The sequence below is a fragment of the Stegostoma tigrinum genome, chromosome 45 (genome assembly GCF_030684315.1).
Source record: "Stegostoma tigrinum isolate sSteTig4 chromosome 45, sSteTig4.hap1, whole genome shotgun sequence".
Taxonomy (NCBI): domain Eukaryota; kingdom Metazoa; phylum Chordata; class Chondrichthyes; order Orectolobiformes; family Stegostomatidae; genus Stegostoma; species Stegostoma tigrinum.
This window is the reverse complement of record NC_081398.1, coordinates 13,060,929-13,083,652: the sequence shown is the minus strand read 5'-3', so window position 1 is coordinate 13,083,652 and position 22,724 is coordinate 13,060,929. Positions and strand designations below refer to the sequence as shown.

Here is a 22,724-nt window from a genome sequence, read left to right as displayed (position 1 = left end):
TAAAAGAAAAGCATTCCTGTGTTATATCTGAGCTATAATTGATCATTTCAACCAACTTTTTCAAGTTAACGTGATTGCAATAACGATCCTGGTTCGGGGAAAGTGTGGCCTTTCCAAATGTGTCACTCATTACCTGGTGACCATGGCAGCAGCGGATCTATTGATCATTATCTTCGATCTGATACTACGACAAATTCCTATCACATATCGGGCAGAGTTTCTTTTCCTGCATTATGTCCATGTGTGCAACATCCATGCTGTTATACTTTATGCTGCCTCAGACTGTTCTGTCTGGTTCACCGTCATGTTCACCTTTGATCGATTTGTTGACATATGTTGCCAAAAGTTGAAAAGAATACATTGCACCAAGAAAACAGCGCGTGTGGTTCTAGGAACAGTGACTGTGCTGAGTTGTTTGAAAAACATTTTCTGGTATTTCATGTATTACGATCAATATTGGCTTTCGAATAGTCCATGGTTTTGTAAAATAGCTAAACATGTAATACGTTCAATTGTATGGACTTTTGTCGAAATAATGCATTACATAATAACACCATTCATTCCATTTATTTTGATTCTACTGTTGAACACATTGACTGTCAGAAACATTTTATTAGCTAACAGAGCTCACAGGAGACTGCGGGGTCCAACGACTGGGGACAGTCCCAATGATCCAGAGATGGGCAGTCGTCGGAAATCCATGATTATGTTATTTATTATATCGGACAATTTCATCGTATTATGGGTGCTGTTCATTGCTTATTCCATATTGAAACGATTTGATTTGTTGGGATATCCAGTTCCTCTGCCCACATTTGTGAGAGAGATTGGCTTCATGCTCCAGCTCCTGAGTTGCTGCACCAACACCTTTATTTATGCAGTTACCCAGAGGAAATTCAGAGAAGAGTTAAAGAATGGGATAATGTGTCCCTTCACAAATTTGGTCAAAGTAATTTGATGCAACCTCATGCTCCCAACTTATTTGTGCAATAATTGGAAATCTGGGTGCACACAGCGATCAGTGCTGGGGTCCTGTCTGCTCCTGATTTATGTAAGTAACTTAGATTCTAGAGTCGAAGGGATGATGAGAAAGTTTGCAGATAATACATTAAATTGGTGAGTGGTAGATTGTGCCGAAGATAGCTGTAGATTACAGGAGAATGGAAATGCTGATCAGATGGGCAGAGCGTTAGAAATGGAATTCAATGTGAGTTTTTATTTTTATTTCATTCACGGGATGAGGTATTGCTAACCAGGCTGCATTTATTACCCATCACTAATTGTCCAGAACGCAGGTCAGAGCCAGCCACATTGCTGTGGGCCTGGAGTCATATGTAGGCCAGACTAGGTAAGGATGGCAGTTTCCTTCCCTAAAGGTCATTAGTGGGGTTTTCCTGACAATTGGCAATGGATTCATGGTCATCATGAGATTGTGATTTCTCAGATATTTTATCGAATTCAAATTCCACCATCTGCCACGGTTGGATTTGAGCTGTGGTCCCCAGCACATTATCTGGTTCTCATGAGTTAACAGTCCAGCGATAATACCACTAGGCCATCTCCTCCCCTGCTGATGTAACAACTGGGTAAACAAGGAAAGTGATGGCATGATGAACAGTTGGACCTTGGGGAACACCGAGGATAAGAGAAGCATTGATGTGAATCATCATTACTCCCTTAACGTGTCAGAACAGGTGGGTAAAGTAGCTGTGAAGACACACTGGTTACTTGCCATTCACATTCCTGATTTAGAGTTTAATAGCAAGCAGATGGTGCTGGAACTGTGTTAAACACTGCTACACCCTCAGCCTGTGCATGGTGTGCAGTTCTGGAATCATATTTCAGGAAAGATGGGTTTACACTGGAGAAGGTGCAGAGGAGATTCACTTCCAGGATGTCGCCTGGGCTGGACAGCTTCAGTCATCAGAGGAAGTTGAACAAGGTTTGGAGTTGTTTTCCTATGAGCAGGGGAGATTGCAAGGGCCCATGACTGAGATATATCAAATTATGAAAGGTATGCATACAATAGACTGCAAGAAAGGTTTTCTCCTTGATGGAGATATCAATGACCAGTCACATTGATTTATGTCAATGAGCAGCAGGTTTACAGGAGATGTGAGTAAAAACTTTTCACCCAGTGTTTGGTGGGAATCTGAAGCTCGCGATCTGTACCTTTGCTGGGCACAGAAATCCATATAATATTTAAGCAGTATTTCAGAATTAGATATGACCTTGCAGTGTCCAGGCATACAAAGACATGGACCAAGGGCAGGAAAATGGGGTTATTAATGCCTTTTCTTATGCTGCAAATCTCTGAGATTCAATAACTATTAAAATGACTGCATGCAATGTGAAGCCAGATTTCCGTTCCGTGACAGTCTGGCAGCAAGCTGTGGCTCTGACACGGTCAATGCAACACAGCCTGAGTTTATACTGTCCGTGCTCACTTTGGGCATTTTCTACACGACGTGATGAAAATGACCTTGAAGAGGGATTTGTTGTGTTCTGTTTCCCTTGGAGGCGGGTGTTGAAAAGGTGTCAAGGTATCTGCTTCATGTAAAGCTGCGTAAACAGCTTTGTTTTGTTTTTAAAGTAAACAAGAGAAGCATGTGTTGGTGGAGTCAAGCTCACAGACCCAGGGTTTTATTATCTTAAAACCAGGTGCTGAAGATGGGCTTTTTGGATTTGAATCTGCGAAATACAGCTGTACCTCTGCTGCTGCAAAAAGTTTGAGTTCTTTCTCTGCTGCTAGAATCATTCTGTTGATATTCCTTCTCTTGGAAAGGGGGAGATAACAGTTGTGGAGAATCTATTTTCCTGAATGTGCCTTTGTTTATGTGATGCTGCCATATTGGAACAGTTGATAACTACTCGTTAAATAATATTTCATCTTGTAAAACATTTTCACAGAGTTAAACTTCCAGCAATTCTTCTTCTTTAGTTTGTATTTTCATTGTAGTGTGAGAACAAAGTGATTTTTGCTCAAAGTCTAAGAGTTTGATGAATTTACTCAAAACCCAAGTACCTTACAGTTGCAAGTGCTGGTCCCCCGCAGAACGGGCAGCCCTCCGCTCCCTCCACTCCAACCGCAACCTCACCATCAAACCCGCAGACAAGGGTGGTGCAGTGGTAGTATGGCACACTGACTTCTACATCGCCGAGGCCAGACGCCAACTCTCCGACACCACCTCCTACCGCCTCCTCGATCATGACCCCACACCCGAGCACCAAACCATCATCTCCAACACCGTTCATGACCTCATCACCTCAGGGGACCTCCCACCCACAGCCTCCAACCTCATTGTTCCCCAACCCCGCACGGCCTGTTTCTATCTCCTTCCCAAAATCCACAAACCTGCCTGCCCTGGTCGACCCATCGTCTCAGCCTGCTCCTGCCCCACCGAACTCATCTCCACCTATCTGGACTCCATTTTCTCCCCTTTGGCCCAGGAACTCCCCACCTATGTCCGTGACACCACCCACGCCCTCCACCTCCTCCAGGACTTCCAATTCCCTGGCCCCCAACACCTCATATTCACCATGGACGTCCAGTCCCTTTACACCTGTATTCCGCATGCAGATGGCCTCAAGGCCCTCCGCTTCTTCCTGTCCCGCAGACCCGACCAGTCCCCCTCCACCGACACTCTCATCCGCCTAGCTGAACTCGTCCTCACCCTCAACAACTTCTCTTTTGACTCCTCCCACTTCCTACAGACTAAGGGGGTGGCCATGGGCACCCGCATGGGCCCCAGCTATGCCTGCCTCTTTGTAGGTTACGTGGAACAGTCCCTCTTCCGCACCTACACGGGCCCCAAACCCCACCTCTTCCTCCGGTACATTGATGACAGTATCGGCGCTGCCTCTTGCTCCCCAGAGGAGCTCGAACAGCTCATCCACTTCACCAACACCTTCCACCCCAACCTTCAGTTCACCTGGGCCATCTCCAGCACATCCCTCACCTTCCTGGACCTCTCAGTCTCCATCTCAGGCAACCAGCTTGTAACTATGTCCATTTCAAGCCCACCGACTCCCACAGCTACCTAGAATACACCTCCTCCCACCCACCCTCCTGCAAAAATTCCATCCCCTATTCCCAATTCCTCCGCCTCCGCCGCATCTGCTCCCACGATAAGACATTCCACTCCCGCACATCCCAGATGTCCAAGTTCTTCAAGGACCGCAACTTTCCCCCCGCAGTGATCGAGAACGCCCTTGACCGCGTCTCCCGCATTTCCCGCAACACATCCCTCACACCCCGCCCCCGCCACAACCGCCCTAAGAGGATCCCCCTCGTTCTCACACACCACCCTACCAACCTCCGGATACAACGCATCATCCTCCGACACTTCCGCCATTTACAATCCGACCCCACCACCCAAGACATTTTTCCATCCCCACCCCTGTCTGCTTTCCGGAGAGACCACTCTCTCCATGACTCCCTTGTTCGTTCCACACTGCCCTCCAACCCCACCACACCCGGCACCTTCCCCTGCAACTGCAGGAAATGCTACACTTGCCCCCACACCTCCTCCCTCACCCCTATCCCAGGCCCCAAGATGACATTCCACATTAAGCAGAGGTTCACCTGCACATCTGCCAATGTGGTATACTGCATCCACTGTACCTGGTGCGGCTTCCTCTACATTGGGGAAACCAAGCGGAGGCTTGGAGACCGCTTTGCAGAACACCTCCGCTCAGTTCGCAACAAACAACTGCACCTCCCAGTCGCAAACCATTTCCACTCCCCCTCCCATTCTTTAGATGACATGTCCATCATGGGCCTCCTGCACTGCCACAATGATGCCACCCGAAGGTTGCAGGAACAGCAACTCATATTCCGCCTGGTAACCCTGCAGCCATATGGTATCAATGTGGACTTCACCAGTTTCAAAATCTCCCCTTCCCCCACTGCATCCCTAAACCAGCCCAGTTCGTCCCCTCCCCCCACTGCACCACACAACCAGCCCAGCTCTTCCCCACCCCGCCCCCCCCACCCACTGCATCCCAAAACCAGTTCAACCTGTCTCTGCCTCCTCAACCGGTTCTTCCTCTCACCCATCCAGCCTCACATTTTATTATCTTGGAATCCTCCAGCATCTGCAGTTCCCATCATCTCTGGAGCTCCACTTCCTTACTTTAGCACTCCGGCTCCCCCTGCTGTAAATGTCAAACATTTCATCTGCAGTGAGTGAACTCTGAAGAAGGATCTGGGCTTGACATGTTAACTCTCTTTCTCTCTCCGCAGATGTTGCCAGACCTGAATCCAAAGACAGACTATAAGTGCATAAAGGGTAATGCGGCACCAAGGGAGAGAATAGGGCCCCTTACACAATCAATGTGGATGTCTACATGTGCAACTACAGGAGATGTGTGAGATTTACATTTTGGAAAGGCAAATCAGGGCAAAACATATGCACTTCATAGTAATATCCTGGGGAGTGTGGCCGAACAAAGAGACCTTGGAGATAATAAAATGAGAGGCTGGATGAACACAGCAGGCCAAGCAGCATCTCAGGAGCACAAAAGCTGACGTTTCGGGCCTAGGCCCTTCATCAGAGAGGGGGATGGGGAGAGGGTTCTGGAATAAATAGGGAGAGAGGGGGAGGCGGACCGAAGATGGAGAGTAAAGAAGATAGGTGGAGAGAGTATAGGTGGGGAGGTAGGGAGGGGATAGGTCAGTCCAGGGAAGACGGACAGGTCAAGGAGGTGGGATGAGGTTAGTAGGTAGATGGGGGTGCGGCTTGGGGTGGGAGGAAGGGATGGGTGAGAGGAAGAACCGGTTAGGGAGGCAGAGACAGGTTGGACTGGTTTTGGGATGCAGTGGGTGGGGGGGAAGAGGCCCCCACCACCCAGATCTTGGAGAGTGGGTTTGTAGTTCTTTGAAAGTCTCAGGTGGACAGGATAGTGAAGAAGGTATTCTGTATGCTTGCCTTTATTGGTCAGAGCATTGAGTACGGGAGTTGGGACGTCATGTTACAGCTGTACAGGACGTTGGTTAGACTTCTTTTGGAAAACTGCGACTTCCAAATACACGAATAGAATGGTTTCAAAACTATGACTAGGATGGGAATAGAGCGATAATGTCCCCAGAAGTGTAGCGGGTTATAGTTGTAACGGGCAGCGTGTCGGTGCAGGCCTGGAAGGTCAAAGGGCCTGTTCCTGTCCTGTAATTTTCTTTGTTCTACTGCGTGCAATTCAGTTCTCCCTGCTCTAGGAAGGATGTTGTGAAACTTGAAAGTGTTTTGAAATGATTCACAAGCATGTTTCCAGAATTGGAGGGTTGGAGCTACAGGGAGAGGGTGAATAGGCTGGGGCTGTTTTTCCTGGAGCACCAGGGGCTGGGGATGGGTGGTGGGGACCTTATCGAGGTTTATAAAATCATGAGGGGCATGGATAGGGTAAATAGACAAGATCTTTTCCCGGAGGTGGGGGAGTCGAAAGCGAGAGGGCACAGGTTAAAGGTGAGAGAGAGAGATTCGAAAGTGACCTAAGGGGCAACATTTTCACATAGAGGGTGGTGTGTATATGGAATGAGCTGCCAGAGGAAGTGGTGGAGGCTGGTACAATTACATTTAAAAGGCATCAGGATGGGTATATGAACAGGAAGGGTTTAGAGGGATATGGGCAAAAGCTGGCAACTGGAGTAGATTGTGATCTTTATAAATGACTTGGATGAGGAAGTGGAAGAGTGGGTTAGTTAATTTGCCAATGACACGAAGGTTGGTCGAATTGTGGACAGTGTGGAGGGCTGTTGTCAGTTGCAATGGAGCATTGACTGGATGCAGAGCTGGGCAAAGAAGTGGCAGATGGAATTCAACACAAAAAAGTGTGGTATGATTCATTTTGGAAGTTCAAAACTAAATACAGAACACAGGGTTAATGGCAGGATTCTCAGCAGTGTGGAGGAACAGAGGTATCTTGGGGTCCACATCCTTAGATCCCTCAACGTTGCGACCCAAGTGAATAGGGTTGTAAAGAAGGCATTTGGTGCGTTGGCTTTCATTGGCAGGGGAATTGAACTTGAGGGCTGTGAGGTGTGGATAAATCTCCACGACCTGATCAGGTGTTTCCCAGAATTTTGTGTGGGATGCGAGGGAAGTGATTGCCGGTGCCCCTGCTGAGATATTTGTATAATCTGAAACAGCAGACGAGTTGCCACAAGATTGGAAGTTGGCTAATGATTTGCCACCGTTTAAGAAGTGTTGCAAGGAAAAGCCAGGGAAAACTGAGACCAGTCAGACTTACATCAATGGCAGGAAAATGGTCGGGGGCATTGTGAGGGACAGGATTCATATGCATTTGGTAAGGTGGGGCTGACTGGGGACAGTCAACATGGCTTTCTGCAGGGAAATCGTATCCCACCAACTCGAGTGAGCTTTTTGAAGAGGTACAAAGAAAATGGGTGAAGGTAGAATTGTGAGCGTTGTCTACATGGACCTCAGGGAAGTGTTCACAAGGTTCCACATCGTAGATGTTTAGTAAGGTTAGAGCACATGGGATCCAGGGAGAGGTAACCAATTGGATACAAAAGTGGCTTGACGATGGAACAGAGAGTGGTGGTGGCAGGTTGCTTCACAGATTGGAGACCTGTGACAAGCAGTATGCTGCAGGGATTTTTACTTGTTCCTCAATATTTTCCCATTTCTATAAATGATTTGGATGTGAATGTACGAGACATGGTTACTAAGTTTGCAGTTGACACCCAAATAGGAGGTGTAGTGGACAGTCAAGAAGAGGATTATTTCAGCGTTGAACCGGACCCTGATCAGATGGGCCAATTGGCTGAGGACTTGTCGGAGGCAGCGCAGACTGAGATTAATTTAGATAAATGTGAGGTGCCGCATTCTGGTAAGACAAACCAGGGCGGGACTTACACAGTTAATGGTAGGGCCCTGGGGAGTGTTGCCAAACAAAAAGACCTAGTATTATAGGATAGAGTTGGATATTTCCTTTGAAAGTGGAGTTTCAGGTGGACAGGGTGGTGAAGAAGGCATTTGGTATGGTTGCCTTCATTGGTCAGAACATTGAGTGAAGAAGTTGGAATCTCATATTCTGGCTGTACAGGGCATTGGTGAGGGTATTTTTAGAATACTGTGCACAATTCTGGCCAACATTCCATAGAAAGGATGTCACTAAACTTCAGAGAGTGCAGAGAAGATTTACTGAGTTGTTACCGGGGTTGGAGGGTTTGAATTATAGGGAGAGGGTGAATAGGCTGAGGCTTTTCTCCCTGGAGCATTGGAGGATGAGGGGTGCACTTATAGGCGTTTATAAAATCATGAAAGGCATGGACAGGGTGAAGAGCGAAGGTCTTTTCCCAAGAGCTAGGGGAGTACAAAATGAGAGGGCATAGATTTTAAAAACTGACAGAACTGCAAATGCTGTACATCAGGAACAAAAACAGAAATTGCTGAAAAAGCTCAGCAGGGCTGGTAAAGAGTAATCAGAGTTCGTGTTTCGTGTCCAGTGACCCTTCCTTAGAAACAGGCTCATCTATGCTTTCCTTATAGATCAATTTCTCATCCCAGACAACATCCTGGTGACCCTCTTCTGTACTCACTCCTCTGTACTCTGGAGTACAGAGAAGGGTCACCTGGATCCTTCCTGTGGTGAGGTGAGCAGAGCTGCACACAATACTCTAGCTGTGGCCTGACCAACTCTGTACAACTCGCCAGTTTCGCATCCATTTCCGTGTGTGCAGTTGTGTCTGTCAGTGAGCAGGGAGCAGTGTCACACCCCTGTTATCTCCATTCCAGAATCAGGATTGAGGATGAAGCTATCGCAGCCATTTCTCAATCCCGTTCCATCTTTTCCTCTCCCACTGCCTCGTGTGCAACATCTGCAGGAAGCTGGTCCCATGGTGTAATGGTTAGCACTCTGGACTTTGAATCCAGCGATCTGAGTTCAAATCTCAGTGGGACCTCTAATTTTCATGTCCCTGCCAGTTGTTTAATTTGGGGCACAATAATGAAATCTGCTCAGAATCCCGGCCTTATAGCACTGACACATCGGAGCTCATCAAATTTCTGCCAGAACCAACAGCACAGTACGATCCAAAAGCTTCAGTGGGGACTCGGCAGTTTAATCTACCGCCGGACCAAGTGGAAAGCAAGTACCTTTTACCATCAGAAACTCGCGACGTGGAAGTTTGCCCCCTTCAGTCCCGACTGGAGCTTTTGGGAAAGTAATGGATCTTTTGAAGCTGAGATAATGGGAGCTGCAGATGCTGGAGAATCCGAGATAACAAAGTGTGGAGCTGGATGAACACAGCAGGCCAAGCAGCATCTCAGGAGCACAAAAGCTGATGTTTTGGGCCTCGTCCATTCATCAGAAAAGGGGGATGGGGAGAGTGTTCTGAAATAAATAGGGAGAGGGTGAGGCAGATCGAAGGTGGATAGAGGAGAAGATAGGTGGAGAGGAGACAGACAAGTTAAAGGGGTGGGGATTGAGCCTGTAGAGGTGAGTGTAGGTGGGGAGGTAGGAAGGGGATAGGTCAGTCGGAGAGGATGGACAGGTCAAGGGGGCGGGATGAGGTTAGTAGGGAGGAAATGGGTGTGTGGGATGAGGTGGGAGGAGGGGATAGGTGAGAGGCAGAACAGGTTAGGGAGGCGGGGATGAACTGGGCTGGTTTTGGGATGCAGTGGAGGAAGGGGAGATTTTGAAGCTTGTGAAATCCGCATTGATACCATTGGGCTTAAGGGTTCCCAAGCGGAATATGAGTTGCTGTTCCTGCAACCTTCGGGTGGCATCGTTGTGGCACTGCAGGACACCCAGGATGCACATGTCGTCTAAGGAATGGGAGGGGGAGTGGAAATGGTTTGCGACTGGGAGGTACAGTTGTTTATTGTGAACCGACCGGAGGTGTTCTGCAAAGCAGTCCCCAAGCCTCCGCTTGGCTTCCCCAATCTAGAGGAGGCCACAACTGGTGCAGCTTGAAGCTGATTACTTTTTGCTGGCAGAAGGAAAGTTCCACAAAAATTTGTATTCAATCTCCACCTGGTGAGTCATGGAAACACCCTGTTTTGCAGTTTGTTAAAACTCACAACTGAAAGAATTGCCTCCCTGATCAAATTTTCATCGGCAAGCTCTCATTGAGCTTCACAAACCCCACTGCGGTTTGCATTGAAAGCCCTGGAGCTGCCTTTGCCTGTCTCCTCCACTTCAGCAGGATTTCAAACACACTTTACGCTGTCTCTTTAGTTTTGTGATTCCGGTTGTTCTGATACAGCAGCGATGTGCTGAATTGCTTTGCTGTTGCCTCATTGTTTGTGTGATCCTTAGTAACGTGAGACAAACTCATCTTCTGAGTTCAGTTTACCAGTGCCCCTTACTTTGGTGCGCAAAGAGAACTTATCTTGTTCACCGGTTTCTCACCCATTTCAAATAAAACTGACCCTTTCTATTTCCCCAGCTTTGTCAATGAACTGCCCCACATAGTTTCCATCCATCAACTCCATTGTTGTAGTTTATGGACTCTGTCAGGGTTTTTTTTGTTAAACTTCAATGAGCTTCTTCAAAGCTGCTGCAACTTTAGGACTTGTACGTTTCCCATTTCCCACCGTCCTGTCCCTCTACCTTGAACTTGTCGTGTCACTTTCATGTTGATTTTCACCAAAGCTGTCTGATGAATCCCTGATTTCACTTCCGTGTGTGCAGTTGTGTCTGTTAGTCAGCAGGGAGCAGTGTCACACCCCTGTTATCTCCACGCCAGAATCAGGATTGAGGATGAAACATTCGTAGCCATTTCTCAAACATTTTTCACTGAAACATTTCCATCGTTTCCTCTGCCTTTGCCTGATCTGTTCACAAAATGACCCGTCTCCTTTTTTTACCCCAACTACAGCCCTCAGCGGAGTCTCTGTTGCCTGTGAAATGTTTTATCCGGCTCTGAAGTCAGATAGTCACTGGGTTAACTACGATGAGATCATACACAGTTAGAAATAACAGCAGGAGTAGGCCATTTGGCCCCTCGAGGACAATCCAGCAATCAGTAGTGTCACGGATGGTCTGACTCCCCCAGAGACTGCCCTTCCTGCCTTTGACTTTTGATTCCCCGCGCAATCACAAATCTATCTTAAACAAAAACACAAGTTACAGTCTAAGCTCAGCAGGTCTTGCTTCTCCTCAACCGAAAGATGCCGATGTATGGATGGTCCCATCAGTGCTGCTTCCCTCACTCGTCAGAAATTGCAAAAGTTCCTCTGTTTCTTCCCCGTCCTCATTTTCACCCGAACTATCTCTGACCTTCCTCCACATCTCTCTTTCCATTTCTGGATATAAATTAGCCACTAATATCCACCCACCAACTCCCGCAGTTACCTGGGCTCTACACCGTCGCACCCTGCTTCCTGTAAAGACTCTAGCCCATTCTCTCAGTTCCTCTGTCTCCCTCGTATTTGTTCAGATAAGACCAACTTCTACAAGAGAGCGTCCGACATGTCCACCTGCTTCCTCACCCGTGAAACAGGCGCTACCAGACCTGCTGAGCTTTTCCAGCAACTTCTGCTTTTGTCCCTGATTTGCAGCACCTGCAGTTCTTTCGGTTTTTGTCAAGAATCTATCTTCACTTGAACATACATGTGGACCGTGCTTCATACCTAACCATGGCAATGATTTTCAAAGCATCACGTTCCTTCTCATTTGAGTCTTTAATTGTCATCCATTTATTTGAAAACTGTGCCCTCTGGTCCGAGGCTCACTTGAGGTGAAACTTTCTTTCACTGTTTACCCTGTCAAACCCCCGGAGAATCTGATTTGTTTCAATGAGATCACCTCTCCTTCCTCTAAATCCCAATGAGCAGAGTCCCAACCTGCTTAGCCTTTGCTCATAAGAGTTTAGGTAGGCCGCGCTTGCTTCAAAGGACTTTAATCGGGCCACATTTGGCAGATTGTGCGGATTTCTGGTCCCCTAGCGTAAGGATGATGGACCTTTGGAGAGGGTGTGGAAGAGGTTTCCTAGGATGTTGCCTGGATTGGAGAACATGAGCAGGAAAAAAAAGGGAGGTTGGGCAAAGTTGGAGTGTTTTTGCCAGAGTGTTGAAGCCTGACGGGATATAGGATTGTGAGAGGCGCGGATGGCTAAGTTTAGGGTCAGGGTTAGGATCAGTAATGGGGTTAGGGTTGGGGTTGGACTGAGGGTTCAGGTTAGGGTTAAGGTAAGGGTTATGGTGACGGTGAGGGTGAGGGTGAGGGTTAGGTTTAGAGTGGATATTCGGAGTGTTTTCCCCAAGAGTGGAAATGGTAAATGCGAGGAGGCATGGGTTTAAAGTGAGAGGGGAAATGCTTAAGGGAGATTTTCGAGGAGAGATTTTCACACACAGGGTGGGACGTGTTACTGGGGTTGAGATCTGTATAGGTACGATAGCAAAGATGCACTTAGACACACATGTGACCAAGCAGGGAATAGATGGTTACAAAGCATGTGCAGACAAATGGGATTAGTTGAGAATGGCATCATGATTGGCACAGACACAGTGGGCCAAATGGCCTGTTCCTGTGCTGTACTGCTCTGCGTCCTATGTTTAATGTTATATGTTCTAAGGAATTCCTCCATACAAGGGATCATCCCACTCTGAACTAATGAAACAATATTGTTATCTATGGCAGAGCAGGAGGCCATTCACCCGACCCAGCCCATGTTGCTGTATCATAACGCGTAACCTGAGGCGATAAGGCTCTCAGACTCCATCTTAACCAGGGCTGCTTGAAGCATGACACGGTGATAAAACTGTGTGATTGTTTGTAATCCAACAGCTTCACTGTAGCCCAGACTCTGAAGTTCCTGTGGCTATATCATACATAGATCCAAGGCAGTGTCATAAAATTCTGTTGAATCTTTCAATAACATGTTACTCACCTGTTCCGGGAGTTAGAGTAAGCATTACTGTGTTTGGAGCATGCCCCCATGTGCTTGCAAATATGCACACCATACAGATATTTCACCTCCTGCTTTTCCCATCAGCTGGAGGGAAGGGTTTTCTGTTGTTGGTCTAGCTTCAGCCTGCCACCATTTTTCTCAAAGTGCGTTGACAGGATGAAGGGTGTCCTTAGGCGAGTGAAGTGGTTCATTTTAGCTCTGACCCGTGAGTCTGATCAGATGTGAGTGAAATCCAGATGTGGGGAATTGAGCTCTGGGACTGAGAGTGTTAGTCACTGCCTTGTATTCTGAGCCGCCCTCAGAGTAGACACAGAGCAGGTGAGAATGAGACATCCTCGGGAACGGGACACGTGCTGCCAAGATGCTGTTAAACACCTTCCATCAGAGTACAAAACTCTGGTGTGGCTGCACTTGGAGTATTGTGTGCAGTTCTGGTCACCGCATTATAAGAAGGATGTTGAAGCTTTGGAAAGGTTGCAGAGGAGATTTACTAGGATGTTGCCTGGCATGGAGGGAAGGTCTTACGAGGAAAGGCTGAGGGACTTGAGGCTGTTTTCGTACCAGAGAAGAAGTTTGAGAGGTGACTCAATTGAAACATATAAAATAATCAGAGGGTTAGATAGGGCGGATAGGGAGAGCCTTTTTCGTAGGATGGGGACGGCGAGCACGAGGGGGCATAGCTTTAAATTGAGGGGCGAAAGATATAGGACAGATGTCAGAGGTAGTTTCTTTACTCAGAGAATAGTAAGGAAATGGAACGCTTTGCCTGCAACGGTAGTAGATTCGCCAACTTTCGGTACATTTAAGTCGTCATTGGATAAGCATATGGACGTACGTGGAATAGTGTAGGTTAGATGGGCTCGAGATCGGTATGACAGGTCGGCACAACATCGAGGGCCGAAGGGCCTGTACTGGGCTGTAATGTTCTATGTTCTATGTAGACCGCGCTTTGGTGACGCGCACATCGCTTCGCAGTGGGAGTCACGTGCACGCGCACGGTGATGGGCACTCAGGGAGCGAGCCGGTAACTGTGCCATTTGATTGGACGGCGGTGCTGCAGCGGTTTGATTGACAGCACGGCCGCTCTGAGCAGAAAGCTGTGCCTGACGTGTGAAACGCTGAGGGTGGAGAGTGAAGCCAAGCATGAGAAAGCTGGAGCCAGGGCGGAATAGTGGGGGGTGCAATTGTCTAGCCGGTTGAAAGTTTGCCGGTGAGGGAGGTGAGAGGGCAGTACCTCTGCTCGGTCAGGTGTTTGGGAAACAGCGAGGCCACTCCCGCTGAGAAACTGCATTCGCTGGAGAAGAAGGGAGCTATAGCACGGCCCCGAGTCACTTTCTAAAGCATTCTGAATGTGGATTTCAGAGGCAAAAATGACATGATTCGTCAAAACCATGGAGCCGCGCCTGTGAAAGACGTGCTGCATGAGCCACCGGTTCAGGTGACCACCAGTAGGCATCCTGATTCCTGGCCTTGCTGTTTACACGTTTGACAAAGGAGACCAACATTCTTGAACAAGGGCCCAGGTCCGAAACGTCAGCCTTCCTGCACCACTGATGCTGCTTGGCCTGCTGTGTTCATCCAGCTCTACACCTTGTTATCTCAAATGTCTTTTCCTTCCTCCTCCACTTCAGCAGGATTTCAAACACACTTTACGCTGTCTCTTTAGTTTTGTGATTCCAATTGTTCTGATACTGCAGCGATGTGCTGAATTGCTTTGTTGCTGCTTCATTGTTTGTGTGACCTTTAGTAGCATGAGACACTTATCTCCTGAGTTCAGTTCACCGGGGCCCAGGACTTTGGTGAGCAAAGAAAACTTATCTTGTCGTAACAGATAGTGAGTACTGCAGATGCTGGAGTATCTGAGATCACAAGGCATCGAGCTGAAAGAACACAGTAGGCCACGCAGGATCTCAGGAACAGCAAATTTGACGTTTCAGGCCGAGACCTTTCTGTAGAAAGTTGAATCTTCATTTCTGGATCAGGGTCTCGGCCCGAAACATCAGCTTTCCTGCTCCTATTATGCGGCTTGGCCTGCTGTGTTCATCCCTATCTTGTCATAATCTGTTCGCCAGTTTCTCACACCTTTCAAATAAAACTGACCCTTTCTATTTCCCCAGCTTTGTCAATGAACTGCCCCACGCAGTTTCCATTCATCAACTCCATTGTCGTAGTTTGAAGACTCTGTCAGGGTTTATTTTAAACTTCATTTTGCTTCTTCAAAGCTGCTGCAACTTTAGGACTTGTACGTTTCCCATTTCCCACCGTCCTGTCTCTCTCCCTTGAACTTGTCGTGTCACTTTCATGTTGATTTTGACCAAAGCTGTCTGATGAATCCCTGATTTCACCTCCGTGTGCGCAGTTGTGTCTGTCAGTGAGCAGGGAGCAGTGTTACACCCCTGTTATCTCCACGCCAGAATCAGGATTGAGGGTGAAGCTATCGCAGCCATTTCTCAATCACTTTCCATCTTTTCCTTTCCCTCTGCCTCATGTGGAACCCCCTTGTGAAGCTGGCCCCATGGTGTAATGGTTAGCACTCTGGACTCTGAATCCAGCGATCTGAGTTCAAATCTCAGTGGGACCTCCACCTTCTGTATCTCTGCCAGTTGTTTAATTTGGGACATGACAGTGAAATCTGCCTCTGACCCAGGCATTTTCGCACACGCTTGTCAAATTTCTGCCAGAGCACGAAGCACAGTACGATCCAAATGCTGCACTGGGGACTCAGCAGTTTAATCTGCCTCTGGACCAAGTGGAAAGCTGGTCCTGTGCGTGTGGCCACTGGAGATTCACAAGTGCCTTTTACCATCAGAAACTTGCGGGGTGGAAGTTTGCCCTCTTCAGTCCCGGCCGGAGCTTTTGGGAAAGTAATGGGTCTTTTGAAACTGATTATTTTCACAGGCGGAAGGAAGGTTCTACCGAAATTTGTATTCAATCTCCACCTGGTGAGTCACGGAACCCCCTGTTTTGCAGCTTGTTAACGCTCACAACTGAAAGAATTGCCTCTCTGATCAAATTTTCATCGGGAAGGTCTCATTGAGCTTCACAAACCCCCCTGTGGTTTGCATTGACAGCTTGGAAACTATCTTTGCCTCAGGGGTAGTCGGAATTGCAGATGCTACCTCTGAGTTAACAAGGTGTAGAGCTGTATGAACGCAGCAGGCCAAGAGAGGAGCAGGAAAGTGTGTGCGTGTGCCTGAAATCTTTCCAAAGAAGGTTCCAGGGCTGAAACAACAGCCTTCCTGATCCTCTGATGCTGCTTGGCCTGCTGTGCTCATCCAGCTCTACGCCTTGTTGTCTCAAGTGCCTTTGCCTGTCTCCTCCACTCCAGCAGGATTTCAAACACACTTTATGCTGTCTCTTTAGTTTTGTGATTCCGGTTGTTCTGATACAGCAGCGATGTGCTGAATTGCTTTGCTGCTGCCTCATTGCTCGCGTGATCTTTCGTATCTTGAGACAAACTCATCTTCTGAGTTCAGTTTACCGGTGCGCTCTACTTTGGTGCGCAAAGAGAACTTATCTTGTTGCAAACTGTTCGCCAGTTTCTCACACCTTTCAAATAAAATTGACACTTTCTATTTCCCCAGCTTTGTCAATGAACTGTCCCACGTAGTTTTCATCTGTCTACTCCATTGTCGTAGTTTGTCGGCTCTGTCTGGGTCATTTCCTTCTTCAAAGCTGCTGCAACTTTAGGTCTTGTGCGTTTCCCATTTCCCACCGTCCTGTCTCTCTCCCTTGAACTTGTCGTGTCACTTTCATGTTGATTTTGCCCAAAGCTATCTGATGAATCCCTGATTTCACCTCCGTGTGCTCAGTTGTGTCTGTCAGTGAGCAGGAAGCAGTGTTACACCACTGTTATCTCCATGGCAACATCAGGATTATCACAGCCATTTCTCAATCCATTTTCACCCTTTCCTCTCCCTTTGCCTGATGTGAAGCAGGCTCGCGCCGCCGCTCCTGTGGTGTTATGATTTATGAAAGTGGGAGAATGGGGTTGAGGAGATGACCAGACATGAATGAATGACAGAGCAGAGTCGATGGGCTGAACAGCCTAATTTCTGCTCCCATGTCTTCTGATCTTATGGTCTTATCTTCTGTCGATGCAGTTCACTCACTGCCAATATTTATAACCTTGAAAACATATCATTTCTGAGAACAGGATTGGTCTTATGCGGTCAAAGGTATCAGTTTTAAATTTAATTGTGTCTTGGTGACAAAGTGTCTGGTTTAATCTAACCGTCTGAATTCAAACTTGTTGCCTTGATAACGAAATAAAACTGTGGCTTGGACTGTGAGCTATCCAGCCTTCAATACAAATGTTACTTTCAGACATTCTGTGTACCTGCAAACCTACAACCTACCCACAGACATCCCTTTTCACTAAGCTGAGGAACAGCACATCATCTTTTAAGGGGGCCACACACTGCTTTCCCCCCCGTCATTTTATAAATATCAATACTTTACAAACACCAAGTGATGCCAATGAATCAAGCTTAATTTTCCTGACTGGCGTCAATCTTCCTGAATGTTGTTCGAGCTGAACTCGTTCACGTAAGTGTTGAATATTCCATCTCAGTACAGAAGTTAATCAGATTTTGCTGAGTAAGGAATTGATTTGTTTCCTGCAGTATGCCAAACCTCTCAGCTGCTTTTGGCCGTGTGCATCTACTTACAGCATATCGACTGCAACAACTCAAGAAGGCAGCTCCCAGCCACATTGTCAAGGATATCAAGAACAAGAAATAAATTATACCACACCCAGAGAAACATGCATCCGATGAGATGCTAAATAAAGCCAGAGGAATGATGTGGCCAGTTCAAATCAGTAGCACATTCTCCCCATGTCTATAGGTTTTCCTCCAGGTGCTCCAGTTCCCTCCCACAGTCCCAATGTATGCATTTTAGGGTAGATTGATCATGTGAAATTCCCCCCTTCTTGTCCTAGGATGCTCAGATTATGTGTATGAGCAATGGAAAATGCAGGGTTACAGGGACAGGGTTGTAGGATATTTTGAGTGGGGATACTCTTTGAAGGATTGTTATGCACTCGATTCACCCAAAGGCATGCTTGTGTAGTGAAGGGGCACGAAGATTGTATGATTGCAGTCAAGGGTCTCAGACACCACTCGAGGGGAAATCAGTGATGATAGTCACATTGAATGCTCCCATTGAATTATGCCAATATCGTCTCTTTAAATCCTGACAGTTAAACTCCCCCATTATAATTGTTGTGTAATTTTTGTTCTTATTTCCCACTATTGATTTGTTTCAGAAGATACCTCTGTTTGAATTGTCGGACATGGCCTATTCTGTTCATGTGCAGAATTTGACTAATTCTTGGGGTTCATGAGAAGGGACAGGAGTAACGGATCATGACATGCACCGCTTATGTAACAATTCCCCTTACACTAGTTGTTGATTTTACTACTTGCGTTCGTGGTTGTAATTAAGCTCCATTAACTTGGGAAATGTTTTTCTGATCTGATGAATTCTCCGTCCTATAAATGAGGGAAGTATTCCAAATCTCTTAAAGAGAGAACAGCCTAATCCTTGACAAGAATCGTCATAAATACTTATTATTTACAAAAGGGAAATCATGTCGCTGAGTTTTCTGATCAAGCTGAAGATTCTGTGGGCAATTACTGATATTCAGAATATCTACTACCCAGTCTTAGCCGCGTTTGGTGTCCCGGGTAAGTTACACCCTGTGAATAATATTTCAAAAAGAGGAACATAATCATTTGTTTCATTGTAACTTTTCTGACTGTTTGTTTTAGTGATCTTCTTTCCATTTGAGAAATGAGTAGACATCAAGAAGAATTCCGTTTTTCTGTAAGAATTCATTGACATTGTAAGACATTTGAGGCAAAATAAAACATTCTTTCTCTCCTGCTGAAGAGTATAAATCCCAACATTGATTCTCCTGCTCCTCTCATGCTGCCTGACCTGTTGTGTTCCTTCAACTACACACTGCGTTGACTCTGTTTACCTATCTAGCTGTCCTTTCTTTCTTTCCTTCTTTCTTTTCTTCTTTCCTTCTTTCCTGCTTTCTTCCTTCCTTTTCCTCTAAAGCAGTGTAAAGATTGAGATTGTCGACAAACTAATGACAATTAATAAAATGTATACATGACCCAACAGAACTGAACCAAACATCGGACAGTCTGAATAGTTTATTTCTCTCCAGCATTTTTGTGTTTGTTCGAAAATGTAGCTCCAAACTGCAAACGTATTCCTATTGTCTTTCCTGCAAAACCTTTTTGCATGTTTTAACATTGTTTCACTGATCCATATGTTTTTGGTAAACAATTTATCTTTCATTCTGATACTTGTTACAAATTCGCACAGAATCTCAAGTACTGAAACAATAATTTGAACTTTATTGCACCCTCAAGGAGCAAGTCTAAGCCAAGTAACCGAGAATGATCTGAGTAATGGTGACAGCTGCACAGGATTTCAACTGATAGTGGTCTGTCTCTGGAAGTGCCCAGGGTTCAAACTTTGAACAGTGTTCATTGAAATGCTGCTGTTTTGTTCTGCTGTTGGATTCTTCCACAATTTTCTCTTTTTTTAAGGTTTAGGATATGGCATTATTGTTGATTTGAAAGATTCTTTCATGTTTATCATTAATGACAATTTTGGAGACCTCAAGCCTGGAGCATGTTTTCTTACATAATGTCACACCATTGTTCCTTGTTACATTCGGAAGAAAGCAGGAAAGAAGAAAAGAAAGAAGGCCTGCAGTTGGCCCCTTTAGTTCAGCACATTATTGTTGCTGACAAGTCTTAGTTACTTATTTATTAGGAAGTAACAAATTATCAAGCAAGTGCTATGTACTCTCTCCAAGGAGTCAGATTGTTTTCATTGTTACAGAAACTCCTTTTTATCAGGAATGACTCATCGGAATGTTGTTGTAACTGCTTTTATGACAATTTCTCCTTGTCCCATTCAGTTTAAGAAACATTGTATTCAACAGTCATTGCTGCTTCTCTCCTTGTGTAACACGTTATTGTTTGTTGATTCTTTCAAACCATGAACGGTTAGGAACATTGCGAAGTTTCTACTGTCAAATACGGCATTGTAAATTGTTTTTGTTTAAATAGTTGTCATTGATTCGGTCTGCAGTGTTTCCATTCTCTGACAGGTTGCACATTGAGATTCATTTCTGGATGGAATGTTAAATAGCAAATGTCTAATAAGATTTCATATTGATGCAAATACTTTAAATACTCATTCAGAATTAGTTTCAATATTTTCCTGGAAATAAAACAAACATAAAGAAAAACATTCCTGCATTATATCTGAACTATAATTGATCAATTCTACCCTCTTTTTTTCAAGTTAACATGATTGCAATAACGATCCTGGTTCGGGGAAAGTGTGGCCTTGCAAAATGCGTCACTTATTATCTGGTGGCCATGGCAGCAGCCGATCTATTAGTCATTATCTTCGATCTGATACTACGACAAATTCCTATCACATATCGGGCAGAGTTTCTTTTCCTGCATTATGTTCACTTGTGCAACATCCATGCCGTTTTGCTTTATGCTGCCACAGACTGTTCTGTCTGGTTCACCGTCATGTTCACCGTTGATCGGTTTGTTGCCATATGCTGTCAAAAGTTGAAAAGTAGACATTGCACCAAGAAAACAGCGCGTGTGGTTTTAGGAACAGTGACAGTGCTGAGTTGTTTGAAGAACATTTTCTGGTATTTCATGTATTACGATCGATATTGGCTTTCGAATAATCCATGGTTTTGTAAAGTACCTCAACATGTATTTACTTCAATTGTCTGGGCTATTGTCGAAATAATGCATTACATAATGACGCCATTCATTCCATTTATTTTGATTCTACTGTTAAACACTTTGACTGTCAGAAACATTTTATTAGCCAACATAGCTCGCAGGAGACTGCGGAGTCCAACGGCTGGGGACGATGCCAATGATCCAGAGATGGGCAGTCGTAGGAAATCAATGATTATGTTATTTATTATATCTGGCAATTTCATTGTGTTATGGGTGGTGTTCATCGCTTATTCCACATTGAAACGATTTGATTGGTTGGGATATCCAGTTCCTCTGCCCACATTTGTGAGAGAGATTGGTTTCATGCTCCAGCTCCTGAGTTGCTGCACGAACACCTTTATTTATGCAGTTACCCAGAGGAAATTCAGAGAGGAGTTAAAGAATGGAATAATGTATCCCTTCACAAAGTTGGTCAAAGTAATTTGATGCAACCTCATGCTCCCAAGTTATTTGTGGCAGAATTAGAAATCTGGGTGCACACAGCGATCAGTGCTGGGGCCCGGTCTGTTCCTGATTTATGTAAGTAACTTAGATTCTAGAGTCGAAGGGATGATCAGTAAGTTTGCAGATGATACATGAAACTGGTGGGTGGTAGATAATGGCAAAGACAGTTGTAGATTACAGGAGAATGGAGATGCTGATCAGAAGGTCAGAGCGTAGGAAATAGAATTCAATCAGTATCAATGTGACGTTTTATTTTTATTTCATTTAAAGGACGCGGTCATCGCTGACCAGGCTGAGTTTATTGTCCATCACTAATTGCCCAGACGACAGGTCAGAGTCAACCACATTGCTGTGGGCCTGGAATCACATGTAGACCAGACCAGTGAACGATGGCCGTTTCCTTCCCTAAAGGACATTCGTGAACCAGATGAGATTTTCCTGACATTTGGCAATGGATTCATGCTTATCATTACGTTGCGATTTCCCAGATATTTTATTGAATTAAAATTGCACCATCTGCCGTGGTGGGATTTGAACCCTGGCTCCCAGAACATTATCTGGGTCACATGAATAAACAGTCCAGTGAGAATACCACTAGCCATCTCCCCCCCGCTGATGTAACTGAACTGGGGAAACAAGGGAAAGGATGATATGATGAACAATTGGAGCTGGGGGAACGCCGAGGATAAGAGGGACCGTGATGTGAATAATCATTAGCCCCTTAACGTGTCAGAACAGGTGGATAAAATAGCTGTGAAGACACACTGGTTACTTGCCATTTACATTCCTGATTTAGAGTTTAATAGCAGGCAGGTGGTGCCGGAGCTGTGTTAAACACTGCTACACCCTCAGCCTGTGCATGGCTTGCAGTTCTGGAATCATATTTCAAGAACGATGGGTTAACACTAGGGAAGGTGCAGAGGAGAATCACCAGAATGATGCCTGGGCTGGATAGCTTCAGCCATCAGAGGAAGTTGAACAAGGTTTGGAGTTGTTTTCCTTTGAGCAGGGGAGATTGCAAGGGGACATAACTGAAATGTATCAAATTATGAAGGGTATATATACAATAGACTGCAAGAAAGGTTTTCTCCTTGATGGAAATATCAATGACCAGTCACATTGATTTATGTTAATGAGCAGCAGGTTTACAGGAGATGTGAGTAAAAACTTTTCACCCAGTGTTTGGTGGGAATCTGAAGCTCGCGGTCTGTACGTTTGCTGGGCACAGAAACCCATATAATATTTAAGAAGTATTTCAGAATTAGATATGACCTTGCAGTGTCCAGGCATACAAAGACATGGACCAAGGGCAGGAAAATGGGGTTATTAATGCCTTTTCTTGTGCTGCAAATCTCTGAGATTCAATAACTATTAAAATGACTGCATGCAATGTGAAGCCAGATTTCCGTTCCGTGATAGTTTGGCAGTAAGCTGTGGCTCTGACACTGTCAATGCAACACAGCCTGAGTTTATACTGTCCGTGCTCACTTTGGGCATCTTCTACAGGTTGTGATGAAAATGACCTTGAAGAGGGACTTGTTGTGTCCTGCTTCCCGTGGAGATGGGTGTTGTTAAGGTGTCAAGGTATATGCTTCATGTAA

General features: G+C 45.8%; 2 non-coding genes across 2 annotated transcripts; both read left to right on the top strand.

The window, feature by feature from the left end:
- Positions 1-8,851: 8,851 nt before the first annotated feature.
- On the top strand, positions 8,852-8,923 carry trnaq-uug (transfer RNA glutamine (anticodon UUG)). Its single transcript has one exon. It is a non-coding gene; the product is annotated as a tRNA-Gln (tRNA).
- Positions 8,924-15,386: 6,463 nt separating this feature from the next.
- On the top strand, positions 15,387-15,458 carry trnaq-cug (transfer RNA glutamine (anticodon CUG)). The gene has a single exon. It is a non-coding gene; the product is annotated as a tRNA-Gln (tRNA).
- The last annotated feature ends 7,266 nt before the right edge of the window (positions 15,459-22,724 follow it).